This window comes from Eurosta solidaginis, chromosome 3, assembly GCF_040869045.1.
Source record: "Eurosta solidaginis isolate ZX-2024a chromosome 3, ASM4086904v1, whole genome shotgun sequence".
NCBI lineage: Eukaryota > Metazoa > Arthropoda > Insecta > Diptera > Tephritidae > Eurosta > Eurosta solidaginis.
Genome location: NC_090321.1, coordinates 177555153 through 177569643, shown reverse-complemented (window position 1 = coordinate 177569643; position 14491 = coordinate 177555153). Strand labels below are relative to the sequence as shown.

The 14491-nt window shown below is 35.2% G+C and overlaps 1 protein-coding gene across 12 annotated transcripts in view; it reads left to right on the top strand.

The window, feature by feature from the left end:
- LOC137244680 (uncharacterized) overlaps positions 1–14491 on the top strand; it is a 416557-nt gene that overhangs the window by 170474 nt on the left and 231592 nt on the right. Inside the window, exon 1 of one of the 12 annotated variants that reach the window (XM_067774050.1) lies at positions 10193–10253. The exons of 10 other annotated variants lie outside the window; for them this stretch is intronic. The gene's annotated coding sequence lies outside the window, so the exon portion shown is untranslated. Of the gene's footprint in view, positions 1–10192; positions 10254–14491 lie in introns of those variants that run through there. One more of the 12 variants, XM_067774049.1, reaches the window with a different exon arrangement.

The following is a 14491-nucleotide window of genomic DNA, read 5'->3' as shown; positions in this document are numbered from 1 at the left end:
GCTCCATGTGGAAGAGAGGGGAAAGAAAGCCTCCTTGGCACTGTATGAACGCAAGGGGATACTAGTTTGCACGTGCGGCCTATCATCCAAACTATCTCATTGGTTATTTACGGCAATTGTCAAACCCATATTTTACTATGGGGCTCTTCTTTGGTAGATGGCCACACAAAAAAGTACGTATACCAAACAACTTGGGGAGGTATGCAGAGTTTCAATGATTAACATAACGTGAGCTCTAGAAGCTACACTGAAAGGAGCATTGCATTTCATTTACACATCCCGCTTAAGGCCTGGAGTGCAGGCCATATGGCTATAGCAGGATAGCGCCATATAATATCGCCAACGGAATACATGTTCCCGTGCCTTAGCTTCGAAAGAGATCTTGGGGCCACAATTGAGCAGCCCGCCGCCTCAGTTGGCAGGGTGCAAAAATGGCAGAACATACTATACACGTATATACGGATGGTTTCAAATCAATGGAAGGGGTCGTGTCTGCTGTTTACTTTGTCGATCCAGAAAAAAGTAGATCCTACAGGCTGCCAAATTACCGCAGCATCTATCAGGCGGAAATTATAGCCCTCAAGAAAGCAGCAGAAATTCTGGAGGAAATTTGCTTAAGCTTCAGTATCATCAATATATATTGATAGTCAGGCGGCGATTAAGGCGTGGGCATACTAACGGGACACTGCCTACTTGCTTATAAGATGCTTATAAGATTTGCCTCTTCAGTAACATCAAATGTAGGCTAGCTGCAGGAAGGAACAGTTGACCACGTTCTGTGTTCGTGTCCTGCGCTCGCCCAACTATTAGGGGCAGCAGAGTTGCCAGATCTCAAGACATCATTTAAGGTAGGTCCCAGAAAACTTCTAGTATTTGCCAAGAGAACGGAGTTATTCTATAACATAAGTCCTGGCACCTGATTGGGGCTTTTCCGTTTGGTCGTCAAACAAATTCTTGTAACACTATGGGCACATTCAGTCTATGTGACGTCGTTAATAACCGGCCAGTTCAACCTAAGCTAACTTAACCAGACCTCTGAGTCAGGGTCACTATATGGACTCCCTATTTTCCAAAGAGTTCTGCCTATAATGCAGTTGCAATACGGTATTTCCTTTGAATTTTCTTATTACTTTCATATGCCCCATCACGTTTGATGAATAACTTGGATACGTAAAAATTTGACAACTTTTTATACTCAGCGTGCTTTGCACACAGAGTATATTAACTTTGATTGGATAACGGTTGGTTGTACAGAGATAAAAGAATCAAAATCATCAGTATCGGAAAAAAATTTGATTGAGCCATGTCCGTCCGTCCGTCCGTCCGTTAACACGATAACTTGAGTAGTATTGATGAAATTTGGTATGCAGGTTCCTGGGACTCATCTCAGATCGCTATTTAAAATGAACGATATCGGACTATAACCACGCCCACTCTTTGGATATCGAAAATTTCTAAAAACCGAAAAAGTGCGATAATTCATTACCAAAGACTTATACAGCGATGAAACTTGGTAGGTGCGTTGACCTTATGACGCAGAATAGAAAATTAGTAAAATTTTGGACATTGGGCGTGGCACCTCCCACTTTTAAAATAAGGGAAGTTAAAAGTTTTGCAAGCTGTAATTTGGTAGTCGTTGAAGATATCATGATGAAAATTGGCCGGAACGTTACTCCTATTACTATATGTGTGCTAAATAAAAATTAGCAAAATCGGATGAAGAACACGCCCACTTAAAAAAAAAATGTTTAAAGTCAAATTTTAATAAAAAGTTGAATATCTTTAGAGTTTATAAGTATATCAACATTCAATTCCAGTAATGATATGGTGCAACAAAATTCAAAAATAAAAGAAAATTTCAAAATGGGCATGGCTCCGCCCATGTATATGTCGAACAACAATTTACCAATCCTTGTGGTAGAGGCATTGATTCTATGACGGTAACTGTTTTCTGGGAAAATGGGCGAAATCGGTTGAAGCTGCGCCCAGTTTTTATACACAGTCTTCCCTCTGTCCTTCTGCTCGCGATAACGATAACTTGAGCAAAAATCGATATATCTTTACTAAACTTAGTTCACGTACTTATCTGAACTCACATTATCTTGTTACAATAAATGGCCGAAATCCGACTATGACCACGCCCACTTTTTCGATATCGAAAATTACGAAAAATGAAAAAAATCCCATAATTCTATACCAAATACAAAAAAAGGGATGAAAATTGGTAATTTGATTGGTTTATTGACGCAAAATATAACTTTAGAAAAAAAATTGTTAAATGGGTGTGACACCTACCATATTAAGTAGAAGAAAATGAAAAAGTTCTGCAGGACGAAATCGAAAGCTCTTGGAATCTTGGCAGGAATACTGTTCGTGGTATTACATAAAACCCTCATTAATACCTTTAATTTGATACCCATATCGTACAAACACATTTTAGAGTCATCCCTGGCCCAGCTTTATGGCGATATCTCGAAAAGGTGTCCACCTATAGAACTATGGCCCATGATACCCATGTCATACAAACACATTCCAGGGTTACCCTAGGTTCATTTTCCTACATGGTGATTTTCTCTTATTTTGTCTCCAAAGCTCTCAGCTGAGTATGTAATGTTCGGTTACACCCGAACTTAGCGTTCCTTACTTGGTAATATTTAGAAGCATTTAGACACACAATAACCGCCAGATATTAACAGAGGTGGAAAAAAGTTCTTCAATATTGTAACGAATTTAGTGCAATTCCTCTTATTTGCAACCTTCTGGCAACATTCGAATCGCTAAACTGTTGAATAAATAACTCCAATATTTAGTATTGCAAAATGGCCTTTATTACACTACTTTCAAAATAACACTTCTATTGCTCGCCAGATAGCGTCTTAAATCAAACTGATTCTCGCACCTCTACCGTTGCTGCTTTTATACTGTGCGGTTTCCTCGTTGACATATTTCTAGGCGCTTCCATTTCCAGAACTTACTAGTTAGTTATCAGCTATAAAATTACTCGGCTGTAACTACAGATGCATGATTTTATAGCTTCTCTCATACCCCATGCGCGTGTATATGTGACCGACTCTTGCACATACATATGTGTAGACATAATGATTGATTTATTTATGTGCATACGCTGCTTAGCATCGGCTTAGAGAAGATAGTATCCCTTAGTGCTGCTAATATTCGTCACAATATTATAACAAGTAAGGAAGGTTAAGTTCGGGTGTAACCGAACATTACATACTCAGTTGAGAGCTATGGTGACAACATAAGGGAAAATAACCATGTAGGAAAATGAACCGTGGGAAACCCTGGAAAATGTTTGTATGACATGTGTATCAAATGAAAGGCACTAAAGAGTATTTTATGAAGGAGTGGGCCATAGTTCTATAGGTGGACGCCATTTAGGGATATAGCCATAAAGGTGGATCAGGGTTGACTCTAGAATGCGTTTGTACGATATGGGTATCAAATGAAAGGTGTTAATGAGTATTTTAAAAGGGAGTAATCCTTAGTTCCATAGGTGGACGCCGTTTCGAGATATCGCCATAAAGGTGGACCAGGGGTGACTTTAGAATATGTTTGTACGATATGGGTAGCAAGTGAAAGGTGTTAATGAGAGTTTTAAAAGGGAGTGGTGGTAGTTGTATATGTGAAGGCATTTTCCAGATATTGACCAAAATGTGGACCAGGGTGACGCAGAACATCATCTGTTGGATACCGCTAATTTATTTATATATGTAGTACCTGCCAATATTTTAAGGGTTTTTTATTTCGCCCTGCAGAACTTTTTTCATTTTCTTCTACTTAATATGGTAGGTGTCACAACCATTTTATAAAGTTTTTTCTAAAGTTATATTTCGCGTCAATAAAACAATCCAATTACCTTACCATGTTTCATCCCTTTTTTCGTATTTGGTAGAGAATTATGGCATTTTTTTCATTTTTCGTAATTTTCGATATCGAAAAAGTGGGCGTGGTCATAGTCGGATTTCGTTCATTTTTCATACTAAGATAAAGTGAGTTCAGATAAGTGAGTGAACTAAGTTCATTAAAGATATGCCGATTTTTGCTCAAGTTATCGTGTTAACGGCCATGCGGAAGGACAGACGGACGACTGTGTATAAAAAATGGGCGTGGCATCAACCGATTTCGCCCATTTTCACAGAAAAAAGTTAACGTCATAAAATCTATGCCCCTACCAAATTTCAAAAGGATTGGTTAATTTTTGTTCGAATTATGGCGTTAAAAGTATCCTAGACAAATTAAATGAAAAAGGGCGGAGCCACGCCCATTTTGAAATTTTCTTTTATTTTTGTATTTTGTTGCACCATATCATTACTGGAGTTGAATGTTGACATAATTTACTTATATACTGTAAAGATATTAAATTTTTTGTTAAAATTTTACTTTAAAAAAATTTTTCGATTTTGCTAATTTTTATTAAGCGTACACATAGTAATAGCAGTAACGTTCCTGCCAAAGTTCATCATGATATCTTCAACGACTGCCAAATTACAGCTTGCAAAACTTCTAAATTACCTTCTTTTAAAAGTGGGCGGTGCCACGCCCATTGTCCAAAATTTTACTAGTTTTCTATTCTGCGTTATAAGTTCAACTCATCTACCAAGTTTCGTCGCTTTATCTGTCTTTTGTAATTAATTATCGCACTTTTTCGGTTTTTCGAAATTTTCGATATCGAAAAAGTGGGCGTGGTTATAGTCCGATATCGTTCATTTTAAATAGCGATCTGAGATGAGTGCTCAGGAATCTACATACCAAATTTCATCAAGATACCTCAAAATTTACTCAAGTTATCGTGTTAACGGACGGACGGACGGACATTGCTCAATCAAATTTTTTTTCGATCCTGATTATTTTGATATATGGAAGTCTATATCTATCTCGATTCCTTTATATATGTACAGCCAACCGGTATCCAATCAAACTTAATATACTCTGTGAGCTGTGCTCAACTGAGTATAAAAAGAAAATGGGTCAACTAATAATCTAATTTGTTTATTCATTCAAACGAATGGTGGTTAGTCAACAAAAAAGTTCTTCATTATACAAAGTGTACCACATCAATTTATGTATATACAAATTGATATGATTGCCCTTTTTAATCATTATCATATGAAAGGTTATAATTGATTAAGCTTGTAATTTGTTAAAACTCGTCTACAAAAAAATTAAGAATTTTATTAACTTTTACTTATCTGACGTTACACATGGCCATATATCGAAAAATATTATTAGAAAGAAACGTGTATATATTAGCATATTAAGATGAGGATGGTACCAGTTGGTGCTGGTCTGATTATGATTCAGTGGTGTAGTGAGGAGGAAGGGGCATCTTGCCCCCGGGCACTACTCACAGGAGGCGCCAATTGGTCCGCAAAGCAGAACTTTATGGATAGTTTGTATTTTTATAGCTGATTTCTGGAAAAAAATTTTCTATACTAAAAAATGCATGCATATATCCAGAACACTTGCGACAGGTTGTGGAATAATTGAAAGCATACACGTATCTTTTTCTCATGTTCAACGTTACGATAGGAATTATTAAAAAATACTTTAACAAAAACTGTCAAACGTGAGTTTGAAATTTGAGGCAATAGAAAAAGCGAAGTCTCTTTGTGAAAAATGGGATATTGATATAGTAAAACGTGAAAGGAGGCGCCGCAAAATCGGCTAGAGATGTTGATCTTCCGCAGAATGTGAAATTTCTCGCGTCATGAAAATTGTTCTCGATCGTCTCCAACAAAAAATATGTACGTACAAGACTTACACGACTAAATTACCTTAATTTTATATTTGGATTTCTCTTAGAAGTTTGGAAATTTGTTATACAGGGATAATAACGACGAAATTGTAGGGACTTGGGTGAATTTTATAATACAGATTTCTATGGTACGGAACTTTTTATCGAAATATGTGTCTGCAAAATATTACTTCGCAGTAGAAAATAAATTGAACCTAAAACTCCGTTAGAATTACTTACTTTTATATACTCGTATTGAGAAGATCTTTTTCCAAACTTGACTATCTCACTATTACTAATGTATATTATTACTAATGTATTATAATCATATTATTATTAAATATGTATTTGAGTCTACTTACCGATAATATCTTCTGTCCATGATAAAAATATATGAAGGTAAAACCATTCTCTCTTCTCGGCGGCCGTAATGATTTTTTGATTTTTAAAAAAATTTTTAAATCTCTCTGAAAAACTTTGTGGAAATGCCATACCAATAGATACAAACAAAAATTTTTGTATATTTTATTTACAAATGCCCGATAAAAAATAAAAATAAAATATGTAGATCGAAAATTTGGTATGAATTTTTTTAATTCGGTTTTTTTTTTTAATTTGTACGATTTAACCATGATGGTCACAATTTGCTCATACCAGCATTCAGCTTACTTCCATCATTAGAGATGTTGAAGGTCGTCGCAGCTGGACGATTCACCTAGTCCCACTGGGGAATATTAATTTGTGGAAGTTGAATTTTTCCGACACCCTTTTCCCCCACTTCGGCGTTAAGTGAGATTTTGTTTTGATGGCATGGAGAGAGCAGCGCACATATACGTTTTCCTGATTATCATCGACAGAACTAGGCGGCGTAGTCTTTTTCCCGTCCGTCCATGTATGGTTCTTATTTTTGTTGTACAAATCCCTCGTCTGGGTTAATAGGCCAGAACACTCAAGAAACTTTAAATAAATTCCTCTAACGGAGGTCCAAGGAATCGAGCAGTTTCAATATGGTTTTAGCAAAAAAAAGTTGCTATTACAGATTTTTGTTCCACATTACAAACTGATTTGTGCTATACACCAGGCTGGGGCCGTACATAGAGATCGAAGTTCGGGCAGAGTAACGCGCATATCCTTCGGAAGTGTGCATTCTTCTTCGGCGATGTCTGCAAAGGCGGGAGTCTGAGCTTAAAGGAAATCACAGACTCTGCGTTCGAGTTGCTCTGGATCATATTACGCCAGATCTCGTCATAGGTAGCGATGGGAAATTGGTAAATACCCAAATGGTAAATATCCGGCAAATTGGGTATATATGGTAAAAATGGGTAAATACACAAATATTTACCCAAAATGAGGGTATAAATTATGTTTTAGGAAAAATAGCAAACAAATACAGAAAATCAATTCGTCTTACAACCAATTTGTAAAACTGGAATACAAATATTTATAAAGCAGCCCAAATACTCAAATTTTAACACATCAAAAGTTATATTGTACCAATATATGTATTTATTTTTGAAATATGATATTACATTACACAAATCAAAATAGTATTTAGTCACTATCGCTGAAAGTTTCACAATCCCGAAAAGAAGCACGGGGGTGTAGACTGTGGGAAACCGGTGGAAGTAGATGGTACTTTATCAAATGAGTTTGTGCTTTCATCCTCGTCGTATTTGTATGAAGGCTGTAATTCCTTAAAAAACTCTACCCAGAATGGATGCTCCACAATGGAAAACGGAGTACCAGATACAGTTATAGCCTTGGATAATTTTTCTACACTCATCCGTCATTACTTGCACTAAGTTCCATGATTGGAGAGAACTGGATGAGCTGGAAATATTGCTAGCATTAATGGAAGGGGAATTCGAAATTGTTCCTGAATCACAGGGATTTATTCCCACAATATCTGTTTTAACCAAGCTTGGACATTTAAACCATTTGGATAAATGATTAGCCATTTTGTTAACATTCGCCCATTTTGTACATTGTACTGCAGTATTTGCAAGAAACTGATTTTTGCATGTGACTCAAAATGTTTCCATATTTTAGCGCTCTTGGTTCTTCCCATGATTCAGCCTAAAAGAAATGTACACTTAACGAATTTCATTGGTATTGGCTTATTAACAATACATACCGTTTCAACAATTTTAATTGTTTTGTATTATTGTTTATGCGGGGATTGCCCTTCTTGCTTTAAATGTATGAAAACATTTATTTGAAGCAATTTTTAATTTATAATTTATTTAATAATTTGGGAAAAATTTAAATAACGTGACATCAGGGCGGACAAGGCGACAGTTGTTTCGATTATACCTTGTAAATCTCTTCAAAGCCTTTTCTCCCGGGAGTGGGATTCGAACCCTGCACTCCTACGATGGTTGAAGTGTTACAAACGCATTCAGCCACGTCATGCCTTAGTTGTTGTAAACCTTTTCCCAATTGACTTCTTTGCATATTTTCTTTATTCATAGTCCATACTTCGTATGACATCATATGGTAAAGTTATGCGTTGGTAAGGCGGTTTCAGAGAAACTTGGTGTAAAATAATAAATTAAAAATTGCTTCTAATAGGGGGACTCATGATAGCATATAAACTTATAAGGTGTAAAATTATATCCATTTACACACGCGGTTATATGAACGCACCTAGTAATACTCTTGATATACTTGATTGCTTTTCAGCTGTATTATTTCCAAAAAAAATTTTTTTGATTGTTATACAAATTAAAAAATACCAAGATTAAGTGAAAAATTAAAACTAAAACGCCTTTACTTGCTGATGTTGGAGATTTTTGATGAAAATGCCGTCTGTAATGTCTGCAAGGTTGCATTCCTTTGAGTTTACCGCGTTTACACAATGAAATGTGCGCGTAAATTTATACAAATTGTGTAAATGATTTTTCATACAAAATTTGACCGCTCGTGCGTAAACTAGATAAATTTATACGTTTACACACTTTATAAGGCATTTATACGGTTACATGAGTCCCCCTAATAAATGTTTTCATACATTTAAAGCAACAAGGGTAATCCCCGCTTAAAAACTCATACAAATATACAAAATTGGTGTTAATTCGTTGTAGTTCTATAAATAGAACAAAGCAACAACACCAAGTTTCTCTGAAACCGCCTTACCAACGCATAACTTTACGATATGACGCCATACGAAGTATGGACTATGAATAAAGAAAATATGCAAAGAAGGCAATTAGGATAAGGTTTACAACTAAGGCATGACGTGGATGAATGCGTTTATAACACTTCAACCATCGTAGGAGTGCAGGGTTTGAATCCTTCTCCCGGGAGAAAAGGCTTTGAAGAGATTTAAAAAAGGTATAATTGAAACAGCTGTCGCTTTGTCCGTCCCGATGTCACATTGTTTAAATGTTTCCCAAATTATTAAATTTAATTGTTTTGTTTGCGCAAATATATGTAAATTTGTTAAATTTAACCAACATTCACTTTTGGAAAATCAAAACAAATATGTATTTTCAAATGACGTATACATTGAATTTCTGACATATAATTCCAACGAACCTCGATTCAAATGCTTTTGAATACCCAAAAAAAGGTAGAAAAAAGGAATATTCCGGGTATTTTGCCGGTATTTACCCTGAAAAATCGTAACCCCATCTCTAGTCATAGGGCTTATGCAGATGTCTTCTTATCTACCTTGGAGGCGCAACTACATCAATCAGTTGTCTTTCCGTAGAAGTTCTAAGTGGTAATTTTGGATGTATTTGTATTGAAGCAGAGAGTTTGAGCGTCACAACCAAAAGTTGTTGGGGTTCCACAGTAGTAACGTTGTGCCATCGAAGTGGCTGTCCATTTGTTATGTTATGTGCAAGGTCCACGTCGTGAATAATATGGCCGTATGTACATTAAATCAGTTTCAAGTCCTGTGGTGTGAAAAATTTGAAGAGACAAGGGATATAAATGTTTATTTTGCAGCATAATTTTGTTTTGTTGATTCTAATCTGCATTCGCAGAGCCATGAAGTAAAAAAAATATTTTCCCCGGGCGCAAGAAAACCTCACTACACCACTGTTATGATTTTTGCCATACCGCAATTCATTGTTTTGATAACAACAAACATATAATAAAACAATAATCACGAACGCTGATCTAACGCGTTTTAGGCCGGACATTGCAAACACTTTTGCTGTAATATTTATTCCCCATCTGGTCATTGGGGAGCAACGAATCAAGTTTCAAAAAAAAAAAATTCCCCGACATTTAGTATTTTTTTGATTTTACCTTAGGAGGAAATCGACCGCTAGAACTTTAGTATACAAATCGAACACACAACCTACTTTGCCACGGCAAACACCTTTGTTTTTTATTTACAAGCTCGCAGAGTTTGCTGGATGAGATTAATTAAAAAAATATTTGCAGATAATAGAGTAAAAGTTGTCTCTCAAAAATCAGTTTACTTTGAAGTGGGCAGCCGTGAAGATGGCTTAATAAAACGGCGGCTTAGTAAAGTCAACAGAAACAAGTGAGTCTGGCGAAAGAACTTGACTATAAAATCGAATTTAATAATTTATTCCGTGAAATTTTTTTGATATTTTAGAATTTATAACTTGCATAGCTGTTTATATGAAACTTAATGGCTTGCTGTTAGGGAAAATATAAACATATGTACGTGTGTTTTTGTTAAAATAAGTAAATAAACTAAATTTTGATAAACAATATAAAGTGAAAGAATATTGAACGTGAATGTATAATACCTAAATTTAGTTCGATCGAGGGTGACCTGGGGGTGCCTGAACTCCCTGGCGACTCAACCAAGGCTCGAGAATCTCGCGAGCCTTACGAGTAATCCGAGATTCGAGAATCTCGCCAGGAGCCGTGTTCTTGATGTCTCGTTGAAAAATAAAATATTGGGAACAAAATTATATGTATAATAAATATGTTTTGAGTTAAATTTCATTGAAGCAATATAATCAACTAAAAAGTCACAAGTAAAAAAAACCAAGCGTATAAATATGGTCCATACAGCGATTAAGTAAGAATATCGGGAAGCTCACGAGATTTACGAGTACTTCTAGACATCAGAATCTCGCGAGAAGTCGGGTTCTCGATTTCTCGGGTCTCGAAAATCTCGCTTGTGTTCGAGAAGGAATCTTAAGCTCTACTTGAAATCCTAAACACAAACTAGCATAGAATCGATCTAGAGCAGGAACTTATTATTTTTATGTCGTATTGGCGTTAAAACTCAGTAGCGTATTACCGTAAAAACGTAATGTAACGAAGATATATTCGTATTCATAGTCATAGCCGCAGTCATAATTGTAGATATGCCTATAGATATAGTCGTACTTAAGCATGCTCGTAGCTCAGGAACATAGAGGCGTTATACCGTACACACCTTATTACTGTATTGGCACTCTCACTTCCATTGCAACTGCGTCATTTACTTCAGCATAGCCGGAGCACAAATCAAAGGTCCTCACGAATTAGAAAATTGTAGTGGATGCAGTTTTTTGCCACGTAACTAATATATGTCAACATGGACTACGCCTATTAAAACTTCTCTATTCCTGTTGCCAAACTAACTTTTTCCAAACTATTCACAAAAAAAAGCACGCACAACGCCGCTTAAGGGCCCACTTCTCTCCACTTTCTCTGTCTTGCCTGTTAAAATGTCACCATTTCTACAATACATATTTTGCGCATAATTGTTTTGCCACCACTGTATTAAGCGGAGCTTTTTTTTAAGCTACAATCTAGGTCCTAAATTTTAAGATACACTTCGAGCTGTATAACAGGGAAATTACATTCAATGCTATGCAGCCAGGACAAGTAGGCAGAATAAAGTCGGGGGCCCCCGAAAAATGAAAAAGACTACTAAGATTTTCTTACCAACATAAAAATCTAGAGAGTGAAAGAAAAATATAATCAGAACTGAAAATAATTTTTACTCAAATCAATAAAATTCAATTGACCGCATTCAATAGACGACGACCGACGAATTAGACAAGGTTCCTAAAAAGGACATTTCCGACACATTTGACAAATTGTATTAGCGTGCAAAGAAGTGTATCGAAGTGAAAGGAGAGTATATTGAATAATAACAAGAAAGGAAGTCTAAGTTCGGGTGAACCTGAACATTACATATCCAGATGCACACTTGAAATTCTGCTGTTGTTTGTTTTTTGTGCTTAATAGTGTTACAAGGCTGCGTAATAACACATATACATACATATGGTTATATTCTGAACTAATTTTTCTTCGAGTTATGGTTCCCGAAACACAGAAAATTGATTAGTCATAAATGGGGCGGTGCCATGCCCATTTTTTTAAATTTGAAGTTTTTCCTACTTATTGTTATAAATCCACTTGGGAAATGAAATACCATTGATATAAAGCTCTTTTTTGCATAGATCTAGTTTATTTTATTCGTGCACGACCCTTTTTGAAAATCGATTTCGCCAATTGTTCTTCAAAGCATTCCTTATAGTAAAGGCAACCTCTCTTCCGAACTTTGTTACGAAAGGTTTATGATTAATAATATTTGTAAAATTGATTGTATCACAAGTGGGCGGTGCCCCGTCCATTTTAAATTTTCTTCAAATTTTTATCACGAGTCTCAATATCAGTCCACACATACAATTTCAACATTCTAGATTTATTATTTACTAATAATCAGGTTTTTTTGTGTTTTCCAAAACGTTATATATATAAAAAGTGGGCGTGGTTATCATCCGATTTCGCTCATTTTCAATACCAGGGTCCAGATAAGCTCGTGTACCAAATTTGGTGAAGATATCTCAATATTTACTCAAGTTATCGTGTTAACGGACAGACGGAAGGACGGACGGACATGGCTCAATAAAATTTTTTTCAATACTGATGATTTTGATATATGGAAGTCTATATGGGTTACCCCCTTTATCCCCAAAATCTAAGTCCCCAAATCAAAATCCCATAATCAAAATCCCCAACACGAAATCCCATTTTCTGTGTGATATAGCTATGTCTATTCTATTTCCAAACTAACACTTCAATATTGATGATTTCACAAATATCTAATGGGCACATTAAAGAAAATACAGTGCAACGCAATAACTTATAAATACAATTAATACAGTACTTACATAACAAAAAAATTCAAAATTCATTGCATTGCAGATAAACACCGGATAATTTTTTTTTTTTTTTTGTTTTTACAAATTATAAATACATATGTACATACATATATTTTTATGTATAAATTACATTACAAAACCCTGGCAGAAGTTTTCTGGTAATTTTATCGTCTATCGCCAAGAAGTAACTAATTCGATACATTTTACAGTTAATAAGGCGATAGAAATTCATTTGACAAACAAAACTTATACTTTAAGGAATTTTTTTCTCCAAGAAGATATTTTTTTCAATTATTTTGAGAACTTTTGCAGTTTACTTTCGTAGTTTCCTTCTATTCAATAGCTATATTAGTGATATTATGCTAATTTAGCGATATTTTCTCATCGTCGGTTCACTACCAGATCTAGGTTTTTCATATAAATTTTTTAATATTTTTTCACAGTATTTTTAATAATAAATAAATTAATATTAAATAAAATTAAATAAACCAAAATTAAATAAATAGAAAATAAAATTTAAATCCGTGATCTGGCATTGAACCGACGACTTTTGCACAGAGGTTGAAGACCTAAGCCTCTGTGCCACTGATGTACAAAAGAATTAGAGAAAAGAATACAATATTGACATGGTTAAAACAGAAAGAAGATATGAAAACACATTGCAAATAGAACGTGTACCGTTAGTTTATTCCCCATCATTTTACTTTATGCTTCTAGTCATACTTACATATATATAAATGCGTAATTATTTTTATACGCGTCAGAACTTTATCTTATGATTTAATTAAAATTTCTGTGATTTTGTGTTCGAGGTTTTTTGATATTTCCTCACAAAAGGTTTGTGGATTTAGCCCCCAAAAAAGTGCGGGGATTTTGTGTTGGGGATTTTGGTTATGGGATTTTAAATTTGGGGATTATGTATTTGGGATTTTTTTTACCTGAGGATTCTGTGTTTGGGAATTTTTTTTTTGGGGATTTAGGGGCACTCCCAGTCTATATCTATCTCGATTCCTTTATACCTGTACAACCAACCGTTATCCAATCAAAGTTATAATATCCTGTGTACAAGTACAGCTGGATATAAAAATTTAGGTTATTTTTGGAACAGAGGGTGTAGAAACCTTCAACTCTATTTTGACTGCTATGCGTTCATTGCAAAGTGAAAAAGCAGATTTGCAAACGTGTGCTTTTTTCGTTAGAAGATAGTTTAGTTTCATTCCGTGAAAAGTTCAATGATTTCGAGAAAAAAACTAAACAGTTATTACCTGGTGTAGGTTATACAGAAATCGTAAAACGTACTCCTCGTAGAAAAAACCACCTAATGACGGATATGCTCCAAAAGTAGAATTTTCGCCTCGCGATTATTTTAGGACAAAAGGTTTCCTGCAAATCATCGACAATCTTCACAGTGAAAGTATATGGAAGTTTCAGAGAGATTTGCATTTCTCATCAACTTTTCTCTAAGTGATGGAGACCTTCACGAAGCTACAAGTAACTTAGTTATTTTTTATGTGGAAGAGTTTTTCATTGAAATGAAACAATTCCAAAGTTACGTGAACTCCAGATACACTGATGCACAAAAAACTCATACACTGAAAGAAAAAGAATGGTAAAATCAACCGTAATACGGGTCAATTCAACCGAA